A 26061-nucleotide genomic window follows, 5' to 3' on the forward strand; every position below is an offset into this window, starting at 1 on the left:
GCCATCTGAGCTCTTGATATTCATACACGTGGTTCTCTTCTCTCCAAAGGTCTCTTTAATTTTCCTGTAGGCAGTATCTATCTTACCCCTAGTGAGATAAGCCTCTACATCCTTACATTTATCCTCTAGCCATCCCTGTTTAGCCATTTTGCACTTCCTCTCGATCTCATTTTTTAGACGTTTGTATTCCTTTTTGCCTGCTTCATTTACTGCATTTTTATATTTTCTCCTTTCATCAATTAAATTCAATATTTCTTCTGTTACCCAAGGATTTCTAGCAGCCCTCGTCTTTGTACCTACTTTATCCTCTGCTGCCTTCACTACTACATCCCTCAGAGCTACCCATTCTTCTTCTACTGTATTTCTTTCCCCTATTCCTGTCAATTGTTCCCTTATGCTCTCTCTGAAACTCTGTACAACCTCTGGTTCTTTCAGTTTATCCAGGTCCCATCTCCTTAATTTCCCACATTTTTGCAGTTTCTTCAGTTTTACTCTACAGGTCATAACCAATAGATTGTGGTCAGAGTCCACATCTGCCCCTGGAAATGTCTTACAACTTAAAACCTGGTTCCTAAATCTCTGTCTTACCATTATATAATCTATCTGATACCTTTTAGTATCTCCAGGGTTCTTCCACGTATACAACCTTCTTTCATGATTCTTAAACCAAGTGTTAGCTATGATTAAGTTGTGCTCTGTGCAAAATTCTACTAGGCGGCTTCCTCTTTCATTTCTTAGCCCCAATCCATATTCACCTACTATGTTTCCTTCTCTCCCTTTTCCTACACTCGAGTTCCAGTCACCGATTACTATTAAATTTTCGTCTCCCTTCACTATCTGAATGATTTCTTTTATTTCATCGTACATTTCTTCAATTTCTTCATCATCTGCAGAGCTAGTTGGCATATAAACTTGTACTACTGTAGTAGGTGTGGGCTTCATATCTATCTTGGCCACAATAATGCGTTCACTATGCTGTTTGTAGTAGCTTACCCGCATTCCTATTATCCTATTCATTATTAAACCTACTCCTGCATTACCCCTATTTGATTTTGTGTTTATAACCCTGTAGTCACCTGACCAGAAGTCTTGTTCCTCCTGCCACCGAACTTCACTAATTCCCACTATATCTAACTTTAACCTATCCATTTCCCTTTTTAAATTTTATAACCTACCTGCCCGATTAAGGGATCTGACATTCCACGCTCCGATCCGTAGAACGCCTGTTTTCTTTCTCCTGATAACGACATCCTCCTGAGTAGTCCCCGCCCGGAGATCCGAATGGGGGACTATTTTACCTCCGGAATATTTTACCCAAGAGGATGCCATCATCATTTAATCATACAGTAAAGCTGCATGTCCTAGGGAAAAATTACGGCTGTAGTTTCCCCTTGCTTTCAGCCGTTCGCAGTACCAGCACAGCAAGGCCGTTTTGGTTAATGTTGCAAGGTCAGATCAGTCAATCATCCAGACTGTTGCCCCTGCAAGTACTGAAAAGTCTGCTGCCCCTCTTCAGGAACCACACGTTTGTCTGGCCTCTCCACAGATACCCCTCCGTTGTGGTTGCACCTACGGTACGGCCATCTGTATCGCTGAGGCACGCAAGCCTCCCCACCAACGGCAAGGTCCATGGTTCAGAAATGTATACTGTTCTTGGCCATATAGAAGCAACAAGTTGACCCTCTCTTGCAGACGCCACGCGTTTAAAACCACACTCAACCGGGCTTCCGTCACGTGGGATGGCCACAGTGAAGACAACACGTGTCCCGTTTTACTCGAGCAGGTACCTTTGTCAGTCGGGTGCAGAAACCAAAGAGTTTTTACAAGAAATTCCGAACACCTTCAGCGAACGTATCTGTGTTCGGCTGTAATATGTTCCCACTACAATGGGACATACACGGAGGAATACAGGAACCGTCTAAATTCCTCGTCAAAGAGCGACTCGGCTAAGAAGAAATACATTTGTGCTGTGGGATAACATCTAAAGAAAAAAGTTACTGAAATGTTCCTCGTTCACGTTCGGAGTACATGAGAAAATACAAAACAGGTAGCAGTCGAATGCAAGATGGCGGCCACTGAGTGGCGTGCGTTTCTCCGGCTCGCGAGTTTTTCCGCTCACTGAAGGTGTTACGGAGTAGCGCGGCGGTCCACAGCGCGTGCATCCGACTAAACAGGTGTCACCTGCCGTGGTGTGTCGTTCTCCGTCGATTGCCACGAGTGATAAGTGAGTGAAAAATGGGAAGAGCACGAGGCGAGGCCACGGGGGCGCAGGCCTCGCTGCCCGACACCGCGGAGCTCGTCCGGACCCACGTGTACAGTGGAGCTCCGAAATCCAGTCCCTTACAAAGTCCCTGGCTGACAAGAGACAAAAGCCGCCGACCTAGAAGCTAAACTGTCTGCAAATTGAGCAGTATCTGCGAAGGAATAGCTTGCGCTTGTTCGGGGTAGCCGGAAGCGATCGTGAAAACACCGACGACCTGGCCATTAGCCTCGTGCGTGAGAAACTCAGCGTGCAGATCGACGTGGCCGGTATCGACAGAAGCCACTGTGCTGGGCGCAGGATGCCAGGTGCCGTGAAACCCACGACCATTGTAATTAAATTTGTGTCACACCGGAAAAGAGCTGAAGTGTTTGCTCAGACAAGACAACTCACCAAGAGTGGGGTTACCCTGAGGGAAGATTTGACGCGCGAAACACTAAAAGTTTTCAACGCTGCGATCACACAGTTCGGCCTTCAAAATGAATGGACGAAGGATGGTAGGATCGTTGTCAAGATGGAAGGAAGGAGGAAAACGGTGACAAACACGTTCGAACTGAAAGACTGAGCGAAATCTCGTGAGGCACAAAGTCTCATATTGTACTCTGTCTAATATAAGTTAATTTTTATATTTTTTTCATTTTTAACGTAAATATTGCATCGTTATTTCTGTAAGTACCATAAGTACTCTGTTTAAAATAAGTCAATCGTTTCACACAAATATTTCTTCTTTATTTCCCTATCATAAGTGCTCATGTACATTCATACTGTCAGTCAAACGGGAATTAACATTCTCCATTAACAGGAATCTCCTTAAATCCGCCTTACTGCATTTATTATTTTCATCCTCGCCACTACCACCACTATTACTCTTATTATCTTTTTCGTAACCACTACTGCCACTTTCCATCTTTCTTTCCGCTCCCTTCTCCGATACTTCCAGCTTGTTTTTCACCTTAAGCCCACAGACGCTTGAGTCAGCCACGACCTTGGGCATACCTGCAAATATATCTTCCCCCGCGAATTCCAGCTTTTGTTCCTCTTCCGGCCCGCAGGTAAACGCAGCGCGCTCGGTCCTACAGGCGGCCACAATGGGACGGACCGGTTCCGGCGGCGGGCTCTTTGTGGACCACGCGAACGCGCAGTCGCTAACGGCTCACTTCGACGAGTTCTGTGACCTGTTCTGCCAGTCACTGTTACATTTTATCCTCGTCTCTGAAACTTGGTTGAAACCAAACATTTCTTCCGACGCTATCCGAATCACTGGTTACTCTCTCCTAAGGGCCGATCGTGAAACACGACGCGGGGGTGGTGTGTTCGCTCCGACCTGACACCTACTGTACTATGCACATCGGATGCAAAGGGCGAACGAGAAGCAGACTTCTTGTTTTTCGAAATAAATACATCAGATCAGAAACTGCTAATTGGAGTAATCTATAAACATCCAAACGTCGGTGCTATGTCCTCCTTTCAGTCTGCCCTGTCCTCGCTCGCGACACAGTATGAACACATAATCGTTATGGGCGACACAAACATCGACAGTTAAAATCTCCCTCTGCAGAAAGACTAAGGAGACTGTTCCACTCCAATGACATGAGTATAACACCGCTGGAGACAACCCATCACACGCCGCACAGCCATACACTCATAGATATAATAGCAACAAAGCGACCAGATAAAATAATTCGCGCCAATCAGACATTCGCTCCGGCACTCTCTGCTCATGACGTGATATTCTTAAATTACTCAATGCATACTACCAAAGAAAAATCTCACCTAGTAACGTACAGAAATCTAAAAAATGTTAACCATGACGCTCTTCAAAAGGATTGCTCAGACATCCCTTGGCATGATATAAGCAATGAACCGACTTAAGACGGAAAAATTCGTGAATTATGTTGCAAAATTGTTGCAATGTATGAGAAACATGCTCCTCAACGCACTGTCGAGGTAAAGAGAACTCCCGCTCCGTGGCTCACCACTGAATTATGCCACTTAATGAATAAACGTGATGCTGCACATACGGCCTTCAAGCGTAACCCAAATCCCGAGGTGTATGAAGCTTACAGGAAACTCCGAAACAGAACCAAGTAAAGCTTGAGGAATGCCAAAATCGGACATGTCCGCTCTATCGTATGCAGCATATCTAAACCTGCTGCACTGTGCAAAAAGCTGCGCAGTTTCGGTATAGGGAAGCGAAGATCTGACTGTTTATCAGAAGAATTAAACCATTTCTTGTCAGCAGCTGTAAACTGTCACGCAGCGACAAATTACCAGCCCCAAAATATCAATCTGCCGAGAGACAAGTTTTTGTTCAAATGTGTGTGAAATCTGATGGGACTTAACTGCTAAGATCATCAGTCCCTAAGCTTACACACTACTTAACCTAAATTATCCTAAGGACAAACACACACGCCCATGCCCGAGGGAGGACTCTAACGTCCGCCGGGATCAGCCGCACAGTCCATGCTTGCAGCGCCTAACACCGCTCGGCGACAAGTTTTTCCTAAAATATGTCACTACAGGCACAGCACAGAAGGCAATTATGAGACTCTCTTCCGAGGCAATAGGATATGATGGAGTGAGCGTTGGCATGATTAAGAACGTTGTAGACACTATTATTCCAGTTATCACAGACATCTTCAACATAGTACATAGTACATATCCTACTGAGTGGAAGCAAAGTTTAATTCCGCCTATACCCAAGACTGACAGCCCGAAGTCGCCAGGTGACTACATGCCGATCAGCATACTGACTGCAATATCTAAAGCCCTATAATACATCGTCTATGAACAGCTGACGGATTACCTCATAACATCCATGATAAATATCACTCAGGCTTCCGAAAGCGCCATAGCACAGCAACTGCATTAATCACAGTAACTGTTGACATTAAGCGTGCTATGGACAGACGTGAAGCAACCATCCTAACACTGCTTGACTGTAGCAAGGCTTTTGATACAGTTGACTTTGATATATTACTAATTAAAATAAAATAGCTGAATTTCTCAAACAGCGCAATACACTGGTTCGACAGCTACCTCAAAAACAGAAGTCAACAAGTGATTTGTGGGTCGAAGAAATCACCATGGAAAAACGTGCGCTATGGAGTTCCCCAAGGCTCCGTCCTTGGTCCATTACTCTTCTCACTGTACATTAATGATATTTCTTCAGTGATTCACTCCTGCATCTACCATCTAAATCCTGACCCAGAAGCGAGTATGAACGCAGATCTTTGCTCTGTTTCTCGATGGGCACAGAACCTAGGTCTGAAACTAAACCCCAAGAAAACCCAGGTCATTCTTATATCTCATCCAAAGTTAATCAGGCGGTACTTTCGCGAAAGAGTCCCTCAAATACTCCTCAGTGGTACACAATTACCATAATAAAAAACAGTGATGGACCTTGGAATAATCTTGGATGAACACCTACACTGGAAAGAACAAACAGTGACAGCTTGCCGGAAATCGCTCTCCTCCCTACATGCAATCCAAAAATTTAGACAAATATTTCCAACCCACGTTAAACAAAAATTAGTCGAAACACTAGTCTTGCCTAATCTTTACTACTGCGATGTAGTTCAACACGGCACAAACAGTGAAAATTCGAGATGCCTCGAGCTAGTGATGAATGCTTGCGTTAGATACGTGTGCTATATTCGGTTGTATGATCATATCTGTCCTCCATACTCCCAGCTAGGTTGGATACGCCCACTTAAGGCACGCGATCTCCACACGATGTGCTTACTTCATCGATTTCTTAGTCACTGGTGACCCCAATACTTATCTTCTCACATTGAACACCTATCATTATTCCACAACCGCAATACCAGATCGGATATGTCTGGCATCTTGGCTGTACCTTTACTCAACACAAAATCTTTCTCCGCGTCATTCTCCATCTGAGCCATACGACTATGGAACACGCTCCCGTGTGATCTGCGTCTTATCCAGAACCACTTAACATTCAAGAGGGAACTCAAAACATACATATTAGGGACGGTATAGCCACCATTGTTGTGCCCCTCTCATCTCTTTCTTTCTCCTCTCCATCACAGCTTCGAATTTTACCATTCTATTTCTCTTCCTCTAGCCTAGCTACCTCTTCTATATCTCTTTCACCCCATTCTATCGTCTTACGTCTCTGTTCGATGTGAATAACTCACAAGCTGCAGGAACATAACGAGAAAATTCCCAACTAGCAATAGGACTGACATTCATAAAAGAAAAATATGTTTACTTTCATATACATACTGTTATTATTATTATTGTTATTATTATTGATTGTTGTAATTATTTTTTGATTGTTATAATTATCCTTGTACTACTGTTGTAATCTCTATTTTTTTCTTTAACACGTGGTACGTCCATAATGTTCTGTACAAACTGAAATTCGTTCAATCTGAGTATGCGTGGTTAGGTGTAAGAGAGGGCCTGAAGGCCCTAATCTTGCCAGGTAAAATAAATGTATAAATAAATAAATAGCGTCTAAAAATATGAAATAGATAGTAGATGAATAGCATCAGTCTTAAACCGCAGCTCTAGCAACGAGTTTGTGCGTTCATAACGCGCAGAACAGTTCGCCATTAGTGAGAAATTTCAGATTGCTCGTATATGAAAACTGACAGACTGGCTTCGATGAAACTATAAAGTATAAGACGAGGCGGAAAAAAGAAGCGTACCGAAGAAAAGAATAAGGTTCAGAAAAGTCGAAATATCGACACCACAGTGCACCTCGTTCTCGACAGAGGAAGTTCATTCCTGGGCCAATTCCAGAGAGCAGCGAGGTTTAACAGCCGCACTTAACACTGCGCAGAAATTCAGCGAGACTAAGCGGAGCTGCACACAGCTGGTACGATAAGTAGCGAGGATTACACTTGAGCAGCCGAGTGTGTGTCGCAGCTCTCGTTCCGTTTCTGTCCATCTGTCGCTCAGTCAGGCCGCCAACTTTCGGTTACTCTTCCGTGACGAGCGCACACCCACGACAGCACGCCACGGATCTGTGAGCAGCAGCGAGGCGTGCGGAGCCGGCGCCTCGCCTTCAGTCACCGACAAAAGAGAACCTCAAGTTGTGAAATAGTCCCGGCTGTACAGAACGACGACAAAGAAGAGTCAGGGTAATATAGAACTGCTGCTAACCGCGTGTGTAAGGTACGACGACCGACAAAACAGTGCTAGTACAAGAAAGAGGGACTGTTCAGAAGAGTTGAGGAGTGCGAAATGTGAAGAAAGTGCCGAGTTCCTCGGCAGAGCTCTTCAGCAGGTGTCTCATCGCTGAAGGCGGCCAGCCGTCGCCGCCGCCGCCCTCGGACCCCAGAACCACCAGCTGAACGAAACCTTGCATTTACCACACAAAGAACGCTTTACTCGAGTGTAAAGTCACGATTAGTGACAGGGCAAATCCTAGTATCAGACACCGTTTGACGGTCGTTCTGCGCAACGAATATCTAATATCGTTCGAAGACTCGAGGCATCATTGCCTCTGATTGCACCGGAAACAATGAATACGTGCAAACGTGACGGCAACTGTCTTTTAGGTAACTGGAGGTTTTGAGTCCTTGTCTACATTGTCGTTTTCCTTCATTACCTTCTCTATTAAGGTAATAAGGCGGTGATCTCGATCTCCACTTCATCCACTCCCAGACCACTACCGACGCGTTGCCAGTTTTTTGCGTTACTATCTTTAGGATGCCTTAGCTCCCTGTTTTCTCCGTAACGTTGTACGAGTTGTTCAGCCCGTCAGTGAGTTCCCCACAGCGACCCGCCTGCTAACGCTGTGACAACGCTGCCATCGTAGAACCCACATCCTCGCGCCTCCTGAAACGGCGCACGTGGATCGTGGGGCTCGACACGGCACTCCCGCCTCCAAGAATGGCGACGTCTCGCTCTTTTCCGTCGTCCGAGCCACCGACGCCCCGGCCTACGCTCGCCAGAGTGTTTAGTCGGGTAGGCTGGCAAACTGCGTCTCGACGGAGGAGGCGCCGCACTACTCAGCCCCGGGCAGCTGCAGCACGGAGGCGGCGATCGCCCAGCCGGCGACGTTTTATCGCCCGTCTCCAGCGGGGTAGTTGGTAGCACTGTGCAAGGTGAGGTGACAGCACGAGGCGCACGCCGAAATGAGGCGGGTCGGCTGGCGTGCCCGTGACGTCACCGTACACGCAGAACGCATCGACCCGGCGCGCTCTCGTCGGCCGCCCCCGCCTTGCCGCGTCGCCACATTGCCTGCCAGCGTTCCCTCGTGACGTGCCGCTCGTACGGACAGTAAGGGACGCAGTGGCTGAAAAGGGAGTGAGAATGGGTTATTCAGTCTGTACCTGGAACACGCACTAGAGGAAACCGGGAATGGGAACTGACTTTCAGGGAGAACACATAAAGCCGTTAATGCTCACCCACGAGATTGTAAGTATAGCAGAGACCACAAACTGACATGGAAGAGCAATTGAACAGCGACTTGAAAATATGCTATAACACGAATATCAATAAATAAGGAACGACCGTATTGGAATGCAATCGATAAAAGTCCGCTGAAGGTGGGGTAAAAAGGACTGGGAAATGTACCAGACGAGCTTTACTATTTCTGCAGCAAAATAAGCGACTACAGAAGAGGTAAAGAGAACAATTATTTTATGCGAACTGGGCATAAGAAGAAAAGTTTTTCAGAAAGAGGAATTTTTTATCAGAGAATGTAAAATTTAGTGTAAGGAAGTATTTATTTGGAATGTAGGCCTTTACAGGAGTTAAATGTGGATCATATACAGTACAGTAGAAATTATTTTTTGAAACTGAATGGTACTGAAGCATTTCGATGGCTAGTTCGTATACCTAACGAAGAGAGACTCAACTACAATGGGCACAAGCGAAACTTATGGCGCAACTTGAGTAGAGAAAGGTGCGGGTTGATGTGACTGACACACTGTCAGGCAACGACGGGCAGTGACGCGGCGAAGCGAGGCGTCGAACACGGTAAGCAGGCCACAACGGGGACGCAGACGACGGACTGGCAAAGGGAGAGCAACAACTGGTGCACGTGGAAATTTCGACGTTTCGTTTTAAAACAACAGATTTTCTAAAAGCGCTTAACAAAGTGTCATCGGAGAAAGACTTGAGTCCAGTGCATCGGCTTCCGCTATGCAATGTTTAAACATCGCAAAGCAAATGACAGCATACTGCGGTTCCTAATACAGCGAAGACAGATGCGAGGCACTGCTGGGAATGACACCAACGCACCGATACTTTACGCAAACGGGGAAACTGACTATGCAAATTACGTAATCAATTATTCCAAAAATTAATCCCTTATATAACTGACCAATAAAATTAATGAATATGAATCCGCAGAAAAATGTATACACACTTTAAGGAACTAAAAGTATTACTTATGTGTTTATTTCACATTTAATAATTGAACACACATGTTGTACAACCTTCAGTATAGCACACGGTTACTTTAAATGTTGAAAATGTTCACCGTTGGCGGCTACACACGTAACAGAAGCACGTAACAGAAGAACGAGCGGTCGCGCAACTACGTGAGTCAGTGTCACAGTGGAGATCGCTCCACACGTCGCTGTAATCTCCTGGACAAGTTCCTTCAGCGGGCGTGACTTACGCCGATGGACGTTATCTTTCACAGTTCTCCACAAGTAAAAGTCCACAGGTATAGATTTGATGACTGCGGGGGTAGCTCGATCGGCTCTCTTCCTCCAATCCCATGCCCCCGAAAATTGTCATCCGGGAAAGCTCGTCCGGGTAGGTGGCGCCCCGTCCTGTTGGTAGGAGACCTCTTCATCAGCTCCATAAAGCGCACGTATACCTGTCAACATTGACGTAGGTAACATATCCAGGTACACTGCTCCAGTGACGGTAGCATCAAAGAAAAGGGATCCTACTGAGCCCCTAGATGAGAGTCCACAACACACGTGAACCCCTGGTAGATTGACCGCTCTGTCCACACGAACATGCTGATTTTCCGGTGCCCAGTAAACACTGTATGCCGATTCACTGTTTCATTAAGTTTAAATTGTACCTCGTTACTCCAGACTACCTTCGTCACTAATTGTTCGTCATCAGTTAGCATCTGCTGATACCATTCGCAAAATGGCATTCGTCGATCAGGATCGTCATCATTAATCGCGTGCAGTAATCGCGGAATGTTAACTTTCCATTTTGCAGCTTCCATAGCTCTTCGTGCATTTGTTCTGCTAACCCCGACTTGGCGTGCACACTGAGCAGCAGACACGGGTGGAGCATTAGCAACCGAGAGCCGACGAAGCAGGACTTGTAGCTGACGCTGTCTTCTGATTTTCCTCTGTGAATATCACAAATCGTTCCGTGCAATTCAAAATTGTCAATCATGCCTTTAACTGTTAGGCGGGTTCGCGGTCCTGTTTCAAAGTACCGCCTCCACTAACGTTGCACTTAAACGGCATTATCGAGCTTGAAAAACCACTTCACAATACATTCTCGTTGCTGGAATTTCAAGTGTGCTCCAGTCCTCTTATTTTCTCAATACCGAGATGAAAGTCCTACCATCTGTTGAGCCAAGGACCATACTACATCACATTCGTAACTCAAATCGAACAATAGTATCGATATCTCGATACAACCTGAGAAAGACTGTATATATTTTTCTTGCGGACTCTGTATTTCGGTATGGACAACATTCGGAAATGTAAGTACCGTAATGTGGAAATTCTAGAAGACATAAAATGCTAAGCAGCTCGCAAGCATTCAACAGTTAAATTATCGAGACAATATATCGATTTGTATCCTGGCATCTTGCGCCACGTAAAGATGAGAAATTTCCACTCCTTTAATTAAAATACATTAGCCTGAAAATAATACGAATCTCGATGGAGCTGAACGTCGCAGCGCGGCACGAGAGCGAATGCAGTAGAGGGCCAAGAGATCGTCGGCTGCGGCGGGAAGTTGGCGTACTGCAAACGTCACCAGACGGTCTACCTATACGAGGAGTGCCATCTAACGAAATGGCATACAAGACGTAGAGTAACAGTTTTTCTGACTGTACCAGGATTGAAACTCGAATGTTGCTAAGGGTGTCATCAGAGGATGGCGACGTAAATGGAACTCGATGGGGAGGCGAATAGGCGTCAAACAAATTGAGAGGATCGCTGCGACAGCGGCGGCTGCGCTGCCTACTGCAGCGCCGGTGACCGCGTCAAAGGCCGGCTGCCACTACGGCGTGGCGTGCGACAGCGGCAGCGGCAGCGGCAAGCGTTTTCCGCTTTGACGCGGCGGCTCGCGGAATTGGCGTTGCCATCTGGAAGCGGCAGACGCTAGCGGTAGCCAATGACGGGCCGCCACTGAGGTACGGGGCGGGACCCACTGAAACGCCCGGTGCGTTTGATTAACTATATCTTACACATACATGAAGGAAAGACGAAGTTGGGTGAAGACATACCAATATTTCATTTTCTATACGATGTACTCTTTCACATATTTCATTATTCATGTCTTCTCATTTCACCCTAAACAGATTTCATGACTACCGTTCACGATTGTTCACTATATCGAAACACATTGAAACAATGTACGATAAAAGAGATTATTCAGATAGATAGGCGTGTCAAAAATTTAAAATGTGATACGGTAGCAGGTACACCAAAACAGTAAGAATACAAAGGCTAGGGGGAAGAGATGAAAGTGGAAGCCACCTGATAGAATTTCCCACAGAGCATAATGTAATCATCGCCACCGTCTTGCTTAAGAACCACGAAAGAAAAATATATATTTGGAACAGAGTTTTCGAAACCAGATTTTAAATTGTAAGACATTTCCCGGTGCAGACGCTAATCTACAATAATTTATTGGTTACGAGCTGCAGTTTACAACTAAAGAGACAATAAATGGTAGCAAATTATGGAGGTGGAACTTGAATAAGTCAAGACTCACAGTTTTTCGATAATCTTAAAGTTACCGTAATGCAATGACTGATTGAAACTGAGGAAGGAATCCACTACAATACGAATGGATAGCTTTGACAGAAGAAGTGGTAAATGCAGCAGAGTATGTGAATGGGAAGAAGGTACAGTAGAAATCGTTAGATAAAATGTGATATTAAATATGACAATAGGGAAAAATATAAAAATGCAGCAAATAAAGTAGGCCATGGGAAATAGAAATGTCTAAATATGACGTTGACAGAAAGTCCAAAATCGCAACGCGATTTTGCACTTGGAAAACATAGGAGAATGAAAATCAGAAAGAAGAAAGGGAACTTGGCTCAAAGGAGAAGCAACTCATTTCGCAAGCCAGAACTAAGCAAATGAGAGAAGGCTAGAAAGTGGAACTAATATGTAGAGAGGAGAGGGGGAGGGGTTGTACAAACTAACATAAGCACAATGTTAAATTCTTCTGAAATGTCTGAACGCGCAAGGAAATACTGATCCTACCACTTAACTGTGTTTATAGCATTTGCATGTTTAGAGAAAGGTTTTGACAATCTTAATAAAAACATTCTTTCAAACTCTGGAGATGTCATCGATAAAACACAGGGACACAAGATTATCTACAACTTGTACAGAAACCAAACTGCATTTCTAAGACTTCAATGACTTGAAAGTGAAGCAGTAATTGAGAAGGCAGAAGTAGAGAGGATATAAAATGAAGACTGTCAATAGCAAGAAAAGCGTTCTGAAAAAGAAAATTTGTTCACATCGAATATAAATTCTAATGGTTGGGTACTATTTTACAAAGGTATTTGTGTGGAGTGCAGCCTTGTATCTAAGTGAAACGTGGACGATGAACAGTTCTCTCAAGAAGACAATGGACGCTTTCGAAACCTGCTTATCAATAAAAATGCTGAAGATTACATACGAGGATCGTGTAACTAAAGAAGAGGTGCGGAATTAAATAGAAGAGGAAGAGGAAATTACGGCACAACTTTTGACTACAAGAGGGGTTTGTTGACAGGACGTATTATGAGGTGTCAAAGAGTGAGGACAAAGGGGTTGGGTGATAGTATGGTGATAATAATCATCTGTTGAAATGCTATTCTACTATTTTATCTATTAATGTAAGCAGTGAATTTACTCTTCCATGCACTCCTCCACAAAACATTTAAACCAAAACTGAAATCAGCTGAACACCAAATCTTTCAACCACTGTCTGACAACTACTGCATTCACTTTCAACTTTCTACAACTATCACTGGCTAGCCACAAATACATACAGATATAAGGAGAACAGAAATAAACAGACATTAGTTTTCAGCAGATAATTCTTTAGGTTGGCAACATGTACATAAACAAACAAAACAGGAAGGGACATGAGGTGAACACTCTGTAGTTAAGACTTCAAACCAAAGTTTTCGGTAAAATGTCTACAGCTAGTGACAGAAGAAAAAAGAGCGAACATGAAAATGTGCTTATGTTCCATAATCTAAGTTTTAGCTCACCCCCCCCCCCCCCTCCAGCATGTGACCAGCAAATTAGTTTCGGTTTAACTTCTAATTCCACATGCTATTAAATGCCGTTTAAAAAATTCATCTATCCCTTCCGAAAAACTGTAGGTACTTTCATATCTCGGTAGATAAACAGATTTTGGAAATTTATCGTGCGACGAAATACAAGACTTTTTACGAGTTATCGTTGGCAAAAAAAAACAAGTTTCGGTTTGTTGAACCGTTTAGGAAATTTGCGGTTGATACAACCACATGGTTTACGACGAGGAGGGCCAAGTGGACGCGTCGCGAGCGACCCGCGTGCGGACACCGCACAGCCCGTCCGCCGACATATCGTCCAGTATCTCGAGAACGCTGCTCTCAGCTTTAAAAACAATTTCGATATGTTGGCTAAATTTCATACGCAATCATGTATTACCTAAAATGAACTGTACGCAAAGTCCACGCAATGCGTTTTTACCTCTGCACACTCATTAAAATTGCATGTAAGCGTTTACGTAAATGCGATACAGCAAGTAACCACGACAAATAACGAAAAGAAATTCGATCCTTTATCGAGAGAAGATATTTGGCTGTAACATGCACAAGAATCAAATTTTTGTACCGAATAGTTTCCTTGGAATCGGATGATAAGTATTTCATAGCTGCCTCCGCGTCCGCGCCAGTGGTTCTGCGAAAGTTCGTGTGGCCCTGGGTTCCGTACCTGACGTCACGCTCAGCGCGTTCTGTGATTGGCGGTACGCGCCTGGAGCGCGGCACGCGGCAGCGGAAGCGGTTCGACACGGGCGGCGTTTCCATGACAACTACGCCACTGCCGCGAGGTTTTGACGCGCGGCAGCCCTAGTGGGAACCGGCCTTCAAAGGCCGCTTGCCACTACAGCGCGGCGTGCGGCAGCGGCAAGCGTTTTCCGCTTTGACGCGGCGGCTCGCGGAACTGGCATTCCCATCCGGAAGCGGAAGACGCTAGCGGTAGCCAATGACGGGCCGCCACTGAGGTACGGGGCGGGACCCACTGAAACGCCCGCTGCGTTTGATTATGATACTCCTACATGAAGTATCACTATCAAAGGAAAGTCCTCGAAGACGTTCCTTAACTTTTCGAAACAGACGAAAATCTGACGATGCCAAGACGGGAGTGTACGGAGGGCGATCGATGACAGAGAAGCCGTGGTGTCGGCTGGCAGCGCTGGTGTGCCACGCTGGATGAGGTGTCGCTGCCTGTGTGGACCGACTCTCCAGACCTGAAACTCGATTACGGCACCCTGCCTCCCGTGCACCGACAGAGTTACGTTACTCGCCAACACGTTTTACGCTACAATTCGAGGTTTCCAGCTACAGTGGATTGCAAATATGTAGACACAAAGAGTAAAGAAGTAGGATGTTAGTCTGGAGGCAGTACTTTTCAGCTTGTCCTCATGCTCTGATTGCCACGTCTTATGCCCCGACGTCATTATGAGCCATTCAGTCTTGCTGGGTGCAGTGATGGTTACTTTCTTGCTCATCACTGTGTTTCCTTGTGGTCAGGATACATATAGCAACTACTGTTAAAAACTGAGGCTAATGGTCTAAAACATCTATCTGAAACACGCATCCACTTTCAGTAATAGTTTATAGATAGCACAGATAACCTGCGTCATATTTCGGGACTCTAGATACGTTCTGTGCAGGAAGGACATATGGCAGTTATTAACGCAGGGTGGGGCAAATAAAACTGGGCCGGACGAGTGGCGGTATTAACATAGGAGGGGCAGACCCACAGGTACTGCCAACAGCACGGAGCAGCTGGCCGTACGGTCGGCCGAAGTGAACCGTGGAGCACATGTAAGCGGTCTGCACGCCTGACAGAGCAGCTGTGTGGTCGCGGCCCCAGCTGAGCAGCCAGCTCACCTCATCTGTCAGTGTGTGAGGAGGCGTATCTCAACCTCAACAACTGCAGCAGAATATTTCGGACGAGACAGCAGCAACTCCAGCCGTGCAGCTTCCATCCGCCTGACCAGGACCAAAAAGTGCCGACGGGCTCCAAAAATACGGAAATCGTATGCGAAGAGATCGAGACTGTACGCAGGATGTGTAAGGGCTCCCAGAGAAACTTCATCACTATAGTCGAAACAAGCTGGCAACAAAATGTCATTTTCCGATAAAGGTATAGAACATACTGTTTCATCGTGGCATAAATGTATTAACATTTATGGTGATTACTTTTCAAATGATAAACAGTTTACTTACTTCTTTCCATTTGTCTGGTTTTCATTTTTTTGACAGTTACACATTTTCCCACAGCAACACCTCAGTTCAGAGTGGAAGCGATTACTCCAGTCCTAGGTAGGTCGGAAAGATCTTTTGTTTTGTCCACCCACCCAAAAGCGGAAGCGTTCAGTCGTCCACAGGCACACACAGAAAAAGAAAGAAAAATTACTAACTTTCGGAATCTTCCTTTCTCGAGCTATGTATTACATTCTAACAGAACTTTAGTACAAAATTTACTTTGCCCACTCAGTTACAGACTTTAACTACACAAGTAGGACATTTTTTCAACGATCGAAGGTGAAGACTTCGTCGGTGACGTGCGCTGGTGTCGGTTTCGGTCACAGCGAGTGTGCTGCCTGACTCGGTAGCCAGATTCGTCCACAGCTGTGGCAGGGCCCGCCTTTGGTACAGTGTAAGACCACTGCAGCCTCCCGAAGTGGAATCTCGCGACGGTGAACCCGCTTTCAAGCAACGGCGGCATTTGCAAGAATATGGGGCGATGTCAGGAAGATGTGGCTGTCAGCTCTCACTCCAAGTCCGCTGGAATTGACGGTGCTGAATTCCACGAGCGAGAAAACCCAAAGTGTGTGTCGTCGTCGTCGTCTTCATCTTCGTGGCAAACGCGCGATATACCTCTGGAAACTAGCACGGACCTCTACGTCAGCAGCTGCAGGTTCACTTCGGATCCGAGGCCCAGAGATGATTTGCTTCGACCGCTGGAAGGCTCGTATCCAGCGTCAGTTTGAGGCCGGCACCGAGCGCCGCTACCCCACAAACACCGGCTGGACACTGCTCCCATTCCTGCCGTCGGCGGTTTCGCTAAATCGCTGTGGAGGCTACCTCTGAGAAGAACGCGGCGGATTCCCTGCCCGACCACCTGCTCCGGAGCTTCGTGTAGTGACCTCGTCGGGGACAGTGCGCTAAACCTTTATCTTTCTTTTCCTCGATGCGGAGCAATTTCTAAACAATTTACAACTCCTTCGTTACGATTTTTATATTTTACGAGCTCCAATTTTCTGCTCGGTATCGAAGCTTATTTGCTGCTCCAAAGTGTCACCGAACTGTCCTCAATGTGTTATTATAACAGCCGAAATATGCGATAATTGCTTCTCCGGACAACTGCACGCCTCGTTTCTGTTTCCAGGTTTAACGTCTCACCGTCCACGATATTGACAGGAGGTAGTTTACACACGTCGGTAACTGCACCGTAGCACACTGTGAGAGCTCCGCAGAGAACACTCCAGGCGGGAGACCATTGGCGCAGACAGCCTTCTGAAATGACAAAGGTACGATGGAGCAGCAGGGAGCACGCAGCTGGCCCGCTAGCCTCTCGTCGCGTTTCACCAGAATGGCTGCTACCATTTCGAAAGACACAGGGGCATCGGCTGGTGCTCATTCGGCAATTAGGTAGCAATCCGGCACTGGAAAGCCTTTTTAAGATCTTCACGACACGAATACGAGCCAAAATGGGGCAAAATAACACAGTCGATAAATGCAGGGCTGCTACTGCAGTATCTCTGAAAAAATGCCACGCGCAATTCAATGGGCGAGTTTCCAGAAACTGTTCGGAAATACCGTACTTCATGGTGATGAAGACGGTGACAAAATATGCGAATTCTGTTTTAATTCCTTTAAAGGAATCACAGAACACATTTAAAATCGTTAAGTTTTTCAATCTGACATTGTCTGTCTTGAAAATGTAACATAGGAATAGCAGCAAAAGTCTGGAGGAGCGCATTCACTCTTCTAAAACAAAAACATTTAAAGTCAAGTAGTTTTTGATGGGAAAGGAGGAGACGGGGGGGGGGGGGGGGACGAGAACTTTTGAGTCTATGTTACTAACATTTCAGCCATTTTTGAAGTCGCCATCACGGATGTAGTCGTAATTTTCAAGTGGGGAAGGTGTCATGTGACATGTCAAACAGGCAGAGAATTACGGGACAAAAACAAAGGCGTCTTTCAGGGTAGTGTAACTTTATTAATACTCGAACTATGTCACCTTTTGTACAGAAATATACAAATAGTTTCGGTAACACACGAGCGTAGTTATTGGCTTCACCTATATGTCATACACTGAACACCTGCTCTGGAATAACAGCACACACATCGACGATACGCTCCCTGAGATGTGCAAGGTTTGTGATCGCCTCATCCACAGCTGCCTGCGTATGTACCCCACTACTAGAAATCTGGTGGATTTAAATCCGGACTTGTACAATTTATCCGTCTCTGGGGAAACTGGTACCGACGAAGCCTGTAATGAGGTTCGCACCACCGCACAGGAAGTTATCTGGAAATCCCCCTTGTCCAGACAACAGCGGCAGCAGGACACAGCATATAACAGTCTGTCGCCAGTGTTACCTGAATGAAGAAGCGCCCAACAACGCGAGAACCCTATATTTGACGACAAACCGTCACTTCAGATGTGGAAACTACATTAGATGTACCCATCCAGTGAGGGTTGACATTGACCAGTATCTGTGATTCTGTTTGTTGTGTCTCGACGTGTAAGCACTACCTCACAGTGCAGAGACGGTGGTTATCGTCCAGCTGGCACGTCCACTCTGAATACTGAAGCAGACGATCCAAACGAACACTTTACGAGAGTGCCGCTTACGTGCGGCAGTATCGTTACCCCGGGTAGCGCGCTCTGCACCTTTACTGTGGGTAACTGGAGGACACCGTTGGTGGACCAGGTGGAGAGCTGTCGCCGGACACGCCAGCGGCTGCTTCAAACTCGCAGAGGCCGGCCGGCAGGGCAGTGTGGTTGCGCTGCGAGGGACTTTCGCCTGGACTCGCAAGGGGCTGATACAGTAATGGGAGGCACATCGAACATTATCCGGTTGGCCGAAACGAGTGTCGTGCTGGCCGTTCATTGGTGCCAGGAAAAGAGACCGCCTGCAGTAGCTTCCCTCAGCGACCACACCGACACCCATACGGATGATCCCAGAGAGAAGACCGAAATACTGAATTCGGTCTTTCGAAGTTGTTTCACCGCGGAATATCGTAACACTGTCCCTCCTTTCAATCGTCGTGGGAACGTCGAAATAGCGGATACTGACATCGCAGAATTGAGAAACACCTAAGTTGCTTGGAAGTGGAAAGACTTCAGGACCAGATCGGATACCTTTAAGGTTGGTTGGTTGGTTGTTTTGGGGAAGGAGACCAGACAGCGAGGTCATCGGTCTCATCGGATTAGAGAAGGACGGGGAAGGAAGTCGGCCGTGCCCTTTGAAAGGAACCATCCCGGCATTTGCCTGGAGCGATTTAGGGAAATCACGTCGGATACCTTTAAGATTCTATAAAGATTATGCGAAACAATTTGTCCCCTTCTAGCAGTAATTTACCGTAGATCGCTTGAGCAACGAAAGGTACCAAACGATTGGAAAAAAGGGCAACTCATTCCCGTTTTTAAGAAAGGCCGTAAGACAGATCCACACAATTGTAGACCTACATCGTTGACGTCAATCTGTTGTAGAATTATGGAACATGTTTTATACTCAAGAATTACCACGTTTTTGGAAAATGAACATTACTACAAAAATCAACACGGATTTCGCAAACAGAGATCCTGCGAAACTCGGCTGTTCCTCCGTGAGATCCATAGCGCAGTGGACAACGGCGCTCAGGTTGATGCCGTGTTCCTTGATTTCAGTAAGGCATTTGACACCGTCCCGCACTGCCGTTTAATGAAAAAAAAATTACGATTTTACGTAGCAACGGAGCAGACTTGCGATTGGATTCGAGACTTTCTTGCAGATAGAATTCGACACGTCGCTCTTAACGGAACAAAATCGATAGATGTAAAGGTAGTATCCGGAGTACCACAGGAAAGTGTGATAGCACCATTCTTTTTACAATATATATATACGATCTAGTAGAAAGCATCGGATGCTCTTCGAGGCTATTCGCACGTGATGCAGTTGTTTATACCAAAGTAGCGACGCCAGAAGGTAGTAAGAATCTACAGAACGACCTGCAGAGAACTGATGAATAGTGTAGACTCTGGCAGTTGACCCTGAACGTAAATAACATATTGCGCATACATAGCAAAAGAAATCCACTACTGTGCAGCTACACTGTAGATGACAAACAGCTGCAGACAGCATCGGCCGTAAAATATGTAGAGAGAACTGAAGTGGAGTGACCATACAAAACAGATATTGGGAAAAGCAGACACCAGAGTCAGATTCATCGGAAGAGTCTTAAGGAAATGTAACTCATCCACGAAAGAAGTAGCTTATAAGGCGCTTAGTTCGCTCGATTCTTGAGTATTGTTCATTTATCTGGGATCCTTATCAGATAGGACCGTATAGAGGAGATAAAGAAGAGCGACGCCTTTCGTCACGGTATCGTTTAGCTGGCGAGAGAGCGTTACAAGAAAGGCGTCGTGCATCACGGAGAGACTTACTATTGAAATTTCGGGACAGCATTTACCAGGACGAGTCGGACAGCATATTACTTCCCCGCACATACATCTCGCGTATTGACTACGAGGAGAAAATTCGAGAAATTAGAGCGAATATAGAGGCTTACCGACAATAATTCTTCCGACGCACTATTCGCGAGTGGCACAGGGTTGGAGGGATCAGATAGCGGTACCGAAAGTACCCTCCGCCACACACCGTTAGGTGGCGTGCGGAGTATGATGTAGATGCAGATGTTCAGTAGCATTAGCTATTCAATAGCATTATATTCATCTGTTCACCTCTATCGGGACGGACCCTGGACTCTTGCCGCGAGAGACTTATAATTATCAGTTATTACTCTCGACACGGTTATTTTCGCTCGTTAAAGAAACAATAAGAAAACTTGTTATTTCTAGTGTTACCGGAAGTGACAGAAAGTAATTAAGACCGACGGAGAAAGTGCGGATACGTCAGTGTAAACATACAAAACCGAGCGAGGTGGCGCAGAGGTTAGGCACACTGGACTCGCATTCGGGAGGACTACGGTTCAGCTCCGCGTCCGGTCATCCTGATTTACGTCTTCCACGGTTTCTTTAAATCGCTTGAGGCAAATGCCGGGACTGTTCATTTGAAAGGCACAGACGATTTCCTTCCGCATCGTTTCCCAATACGATGGAACCGATGAGCTCGCTGTTTGGTCCCCTCCGACCAACCCAACATGTAAGAGAGCAGTTAGGCTCCGGAGCTGCGGGCCACGTGGGTAGCCGCGCCCTGCACACAGAGGCAGCGCCCCGCCACGCCCCTAATGGCTGCAGCTTCCTTCCGTCGACAACTTTGATCGCGCCACGGCCTTTCTTCGGAGGCGCTTTAATCACTCGATTGATGGAAACTTCCGTAATCAATATCCATTAGCCGGCCAAACCCTGTGGTAAAACAGCGAGCACGCGGAAAATCAGCCGCCACAGTGGCGCAGCAGCGCATTCGGGCCCACGCGTCAGCCAGACGCCGGCGCCGGCGCCGCTCGTCCGTTGAGCGCTGACCTCTCGCCTTCCTTTTTTCCGATGTAGACAAAGTCAGTCCCCTCCCCTACTCGGTAAACCTATGCTCTATTCCAAAAATGTACTCGTGCTAAATAAAGGTTCGTTCCGTTGTGCCCTCCACTTTATGGTGCAAGTCACTTGTTAAACATACATTCTACGAAACCCAGCAGATACCAAGTAGTCAGTACGCTGCCGCAGAAACGCATATCGGAGCGTGACTGCGAAATGTTCCGAGTCTTCGCTAATCGGTATAAGAGCCCCTAACAAGTTCATTGGCACCTACCCCAAAATATTTGTTGGCAATACATTACGCAGTGTACAAGATATCTATATACGACAGCCAAGTGCCTGGTAGACGCGGTAGTTCGCGTTGTAGGCCTGATAAGCGTTAGGCCTTCTTTTCCTTCCTTCAGCGCACTGATTACGAGAAGAATACTTACCTTATGAGCGTTCTCAATCACTGTAGGACCAATTCGTAGGGGGTTGTCGTCTGTTCCTCACTTAAAGCTGGTGTTCACAATTTGCTACGTAGGCTTCCTCGGCATCGTCTGTATCCACTTACACGCGGCTTCGGCTCAGCTTCTCAGCAACTGCGTTGCTCTCTCACGTGGCTCAAACAAACCTGTCACCCTCCGTGGTGCACTTCTTTGTACACTTTCAATAGTCCCACTTGCTTCTGGTCTCATACAAGTGCGCAGTATTGCAGGCCGGATTTCTACGAATATTTCGTAAGCAATCTCCTTTGTAGGCTGACTGTATTTTCTTAATGTTCTTCTAACGAACCAAAACGTACCGCTGCATCGCCTGAGCTTATGTGATCCTTCCATTTTACATCCCTACAAATTGCTACAATCAGGTGACTTTATGAGTCCCCGATATCACTTCTGACTCGTTGTCATTGTCGTTACAGGATATTTGGTTTTCTGTTTAGTTAAGTACTCAATTTTACACTTATGAACATTTAAAGGCAGTTGCCAGTCTCGACTGCATCTTTCTTCTGACTGTACTTCATTACAGATAACCGTCTGCGAAAATGTGCTGTTACTAGTGACGTGGCGTGCTTTTGTGCAACGTCTTTAATATACAGCGTGAACAGTACACGTCACAACACACTCCGCTGGTTCATACTTCAAGTTACTTCTACATCTGTGGACAAGTCTTCATCCAATAAAACATCCCGAATTCTCGCAGCCAGGAAACCCTCAGTTCACGCTTGATAAACCGTGCGATCGTACTTTCGGTAATAAGAATAGGTGCATTACTGAGTCACTTTGGAAGGCAGCAGATACTGCGTCTCCCTGACTGTGACCACATATACCCGTGGCTTTCAGGGTGTCACGTGACACAAGCGCGATACGCACACAGTCCAGGCGTTCCGTACGCGCAAAGGGAAGAACTTTTAAAATACGTATATTTCGTCAATACACAGTGACGTAGATGAGAGTGACCCGCCAAGCGTGGCTGTAAATGTAGGTGTCCCACGTCGATGTCGGGTCTTAGAGACGTTCGACCAGCAAGAGCTTAGAGGCCGGTGAGGAAGCAGACTCGCGCCAGCTGTTGCATCTCGCCTCCGGGCACAGTAACGGACTGGCTGCTGAAGACGGTCGCAGGGTAACCCAACTTACGTACCGTGCCATTTTTACACGCGTTACTTCTATGTAACGAGAACACTGTGCCACAAAAATTATTGTTGCACCTAGACAACACTTTTCCAATACAAACAATACGACAAGGAGATGTCGAAGCAATACCTCCGTGCAGTCACGATCAAGTCGAAATTCCCAAACCTCTCCTAAATGCAAATAAGCTTCAGTACTGCAAGGAGCATAAAATCCGGCCTACAGACAAGAAAAATCGAGGTAATTACTAAAGGGACCGACCGAGGTGGCGCAGTGGCCTTCCCGATTTACGGAAATCACGGAAACCTAGATCACTTCAGCAAATGCTAGGATGGCTCCTTTGAAGGGGCACGCCCGATTTCCTCCCCCATCCTTCCCTATTCCGATGGGACTGATGACCTCGCTGTTTGGTCCCTTACCCCAAATCAAGCAACCAACTAACAGGTCCGTCTTCGAGCAAAACACCGTATGTGTTTACACAAACATGTTTCGCTACAGTTGTGATATGCTCAGTTGACGTTTATTTACTTTCTCTCGAAATATAAACGACAGACACTGTTTGTATTCCGATGTACACACTAGGCAACTCCTACTGTTAATTTCATGTTTACTTTCAGTTGTATCTTACCACTCCATTATATTATTTCCTTTCTTGTGACTGTCTCCATTTTTCAGCCACAAAGGTATACTTACTGTAATATACTATCTACAACACAGGTCTGTTCAGAGAGTATATCTTCCGGAAAATTAGGACTGAAATTATGACATCTGAAGGAGGATGTAGTGGAACAAGAAACGTCAACTCTGACAGTGTTGTTGTGGGCCTGCACTGCACGAGTCGTTTTAGTACTCTTGTCTTACTGCAGCTTTTTTTTTATCCCGGCAATGTATGGGTGTCAGTGGATTTCGCGAATGAGAGTTGAGCGTAGCGTCCCAGGCATATTCTGTTCTGCTGTGCCGCGGAGCAGGCAGGCATTCAGCCCCCCCCCCCTCCTACCCCCTCCTCCTCCTCCTCCCCCCCCCCCTACCCCACCCCCTTTTCCTCCTCAATCACTCATTTTGCAACACGGTTTTACAGGCCACTTCACTGATCTTTCTGTTATTAGCCTATGCTGAGCTGTGTTTCGTGCTAATGTGTCGTTACACTGGTTGTAGAGAACACAGTGATGGAGAACGTAATAAACAGAGGTCTGTTTCAGCTTAGGCAAGGCGAAACCTCAGACTTGGCTGGACAATGTATCTAACACACGCTGAACTATGAGTGAGCCCGCTACCGACGATAGCGAAGAGCAACATCTATATCATACTCCGCAAGCCGGTGTGAGGCAGAGGGTACTTTTGGAACCACCAACTCATCCACCTTTCCCTGTTCCACTTGCGATTGGCTCGTGGGAACAATGACTGTTGCTAATCATCTATAATAGTTCTAAATTCTCGACTTTTCTCGCCGTCGTCATTTCGCGATACGCATGTGGCAGGAAGTAACATGTCCGACTGTTCCGAAGTTTCACTAGCAGACCTCTGAGGAACCTCTGTCTCTGCAGCCTGTAGCGATCCCGCTCTCCGTTGGGTCTTCTCTATCTCTCGTATCAAAATATGGGATTGTGGGTCCGCCTTGATGCAAAACACTTTTTGGCGTTTATCTGGCAGTAAATACGCAACCAGTCGCTTTCTTTTTTTTACGAGTGGTTGCCTATTTATGACCAGATAGACGCCAATTTAAATCACGGTCGCAGTAGTCGTCCACAATGGATATCATGAAAAGAAACACACTTTTGTTGTTTATTTATTCACCAAACTAGTTTCTACGACAAATATCGCCAAAACAGGGAGTTCTTTGATTCTAAAACATGCCGAAATAGCATACTTACAAAACACTGTAAAACATTCTTATATGTATGTATATATTGTATGTATCAGCACCATCTCGCAAGAATTCTAGATAGAGGAACAATATTCAATAATCGGTCGAACACGTGCCTTGTACGCCAAATTCTTCGTGGATGAATTACAGTTCCTTAAGATTCTTCCTACTGATCTCGGTCTGGCATCTGCTTTGCCTACTATTTGCCTTATGTGCTCGTTCCACTTGATGTTTTACTGTAAATACTGTTTCCAGGAGTTTCCCACCAACAGTAGTGGATTTCTTTTCCTACGTGTGCGCACCACGTTACGTTTATTTTCATTCAGCACCATTCATCATCGCTCTGCCTCTCATTATGCAAATCGATGCTGTCTTCCGGCGTTGCAATTTCTTTTTACAAACAACCGCATCATCTGTGAACAGTCTTAAGGAGCTTCCGACGCTTTCTATTGGACTATTTACATGCATTGTAAACAGTAACGGTCCTATCTCAGTTTCTTCAGGTATTCCGGAAATTAGCTTTACGTCTGTTCATATTGTTTCGTTAAGAGCCAAGTCGCAGATCTGGTTCGGTATTCTCGCTAAACGGCAGTGCGGAACGGTGCCAAGTCAAGGAACACGGCAACAGCCTGAGCGTCCTCGTATACAGACTGCACCGTGGACTCCGTGGAGCAACAGCGAGAGCTGAGTTTAGTGACATCTCGTTTGTGGAATCCACGTCTATTTTCACAGAGGAGAATTTAGTTCTAGAAAACGCCGTAACTGACACACGCAGCAGCCAAAGAGCGACTGATGGGAGGAGTAATCGGGCGTTCAACGGAACAGCGGTGAACCCAACGCTTGCGGCGCTGGACGGCCCTGTCAGCGGAGACTCGAATCCTCGCGCTGCGCAAATAGCGACAGCGTCAGCGGCCACGCAGCTGTAACATCCTTTAATGAAGAATTGGGGCAATACTTACTGCACAGCGACGGTGACCGCCTGCAGCAATAACTCGGATACTGACCTGTAACACAGAGCAGAAGGGAATGTCAAAAGTAGTCAAATAACCACCAGTGATTCCTAAAAATTTCCAGTTACTTTCTGTTGGCGAGTATAAAACTCTCAAAATATGTTTTCACATCTGTTTACTAATCGCCTGACGTTGGAAACAAAAAAAAAACGAGTTTAGTCATCCGATGCACAATGTCGATCGACTTTCCAGT

General features: G+C 46.1%; 1 protein-coding gene across 3 annotated transcripts in view; it reads right to left on the reverse strand.

Annotated features, from left to right (window-relative positions):
* LOC126336277 (caskin-2) overlaps positions 1-26061 on the reverse strand; it is a 942083-nt gene that overhangs the window by 740590 nt on the left and 175432 nt on the right. The window contains exon 1 of one of the 3 annotated variants that reach the window (XM_049999788.1): positions 25818-25836. The exons of the other annotated variants lie outside the window; for them this stretch is intronic. The gene's annotated coding sequence lies outside the window, so the exon portion shown is untranslated. Of the gene's footprint in view, positions 1-25817; positions 25837-26061 lie in introns of those variants that run through there. 3 annotated transcript variants of the gene reach the window in all.

This window comes from Schistocerca gregaria, chromosome 2, assembly GCF_023897955.1.
Source record: "Schistocerca gregaria isolate iqSchGreg1 chromosome 2, iqSchGreg1.2, whole genome shotgun sequence".
In the NCBI taxonomy this organism is placed as follows: Eukaryota; Metazoa; Arthropoda; class Insecta; order Orthoptera; family Acrididae; genus Schistocerca; species Schistocerca gregaria.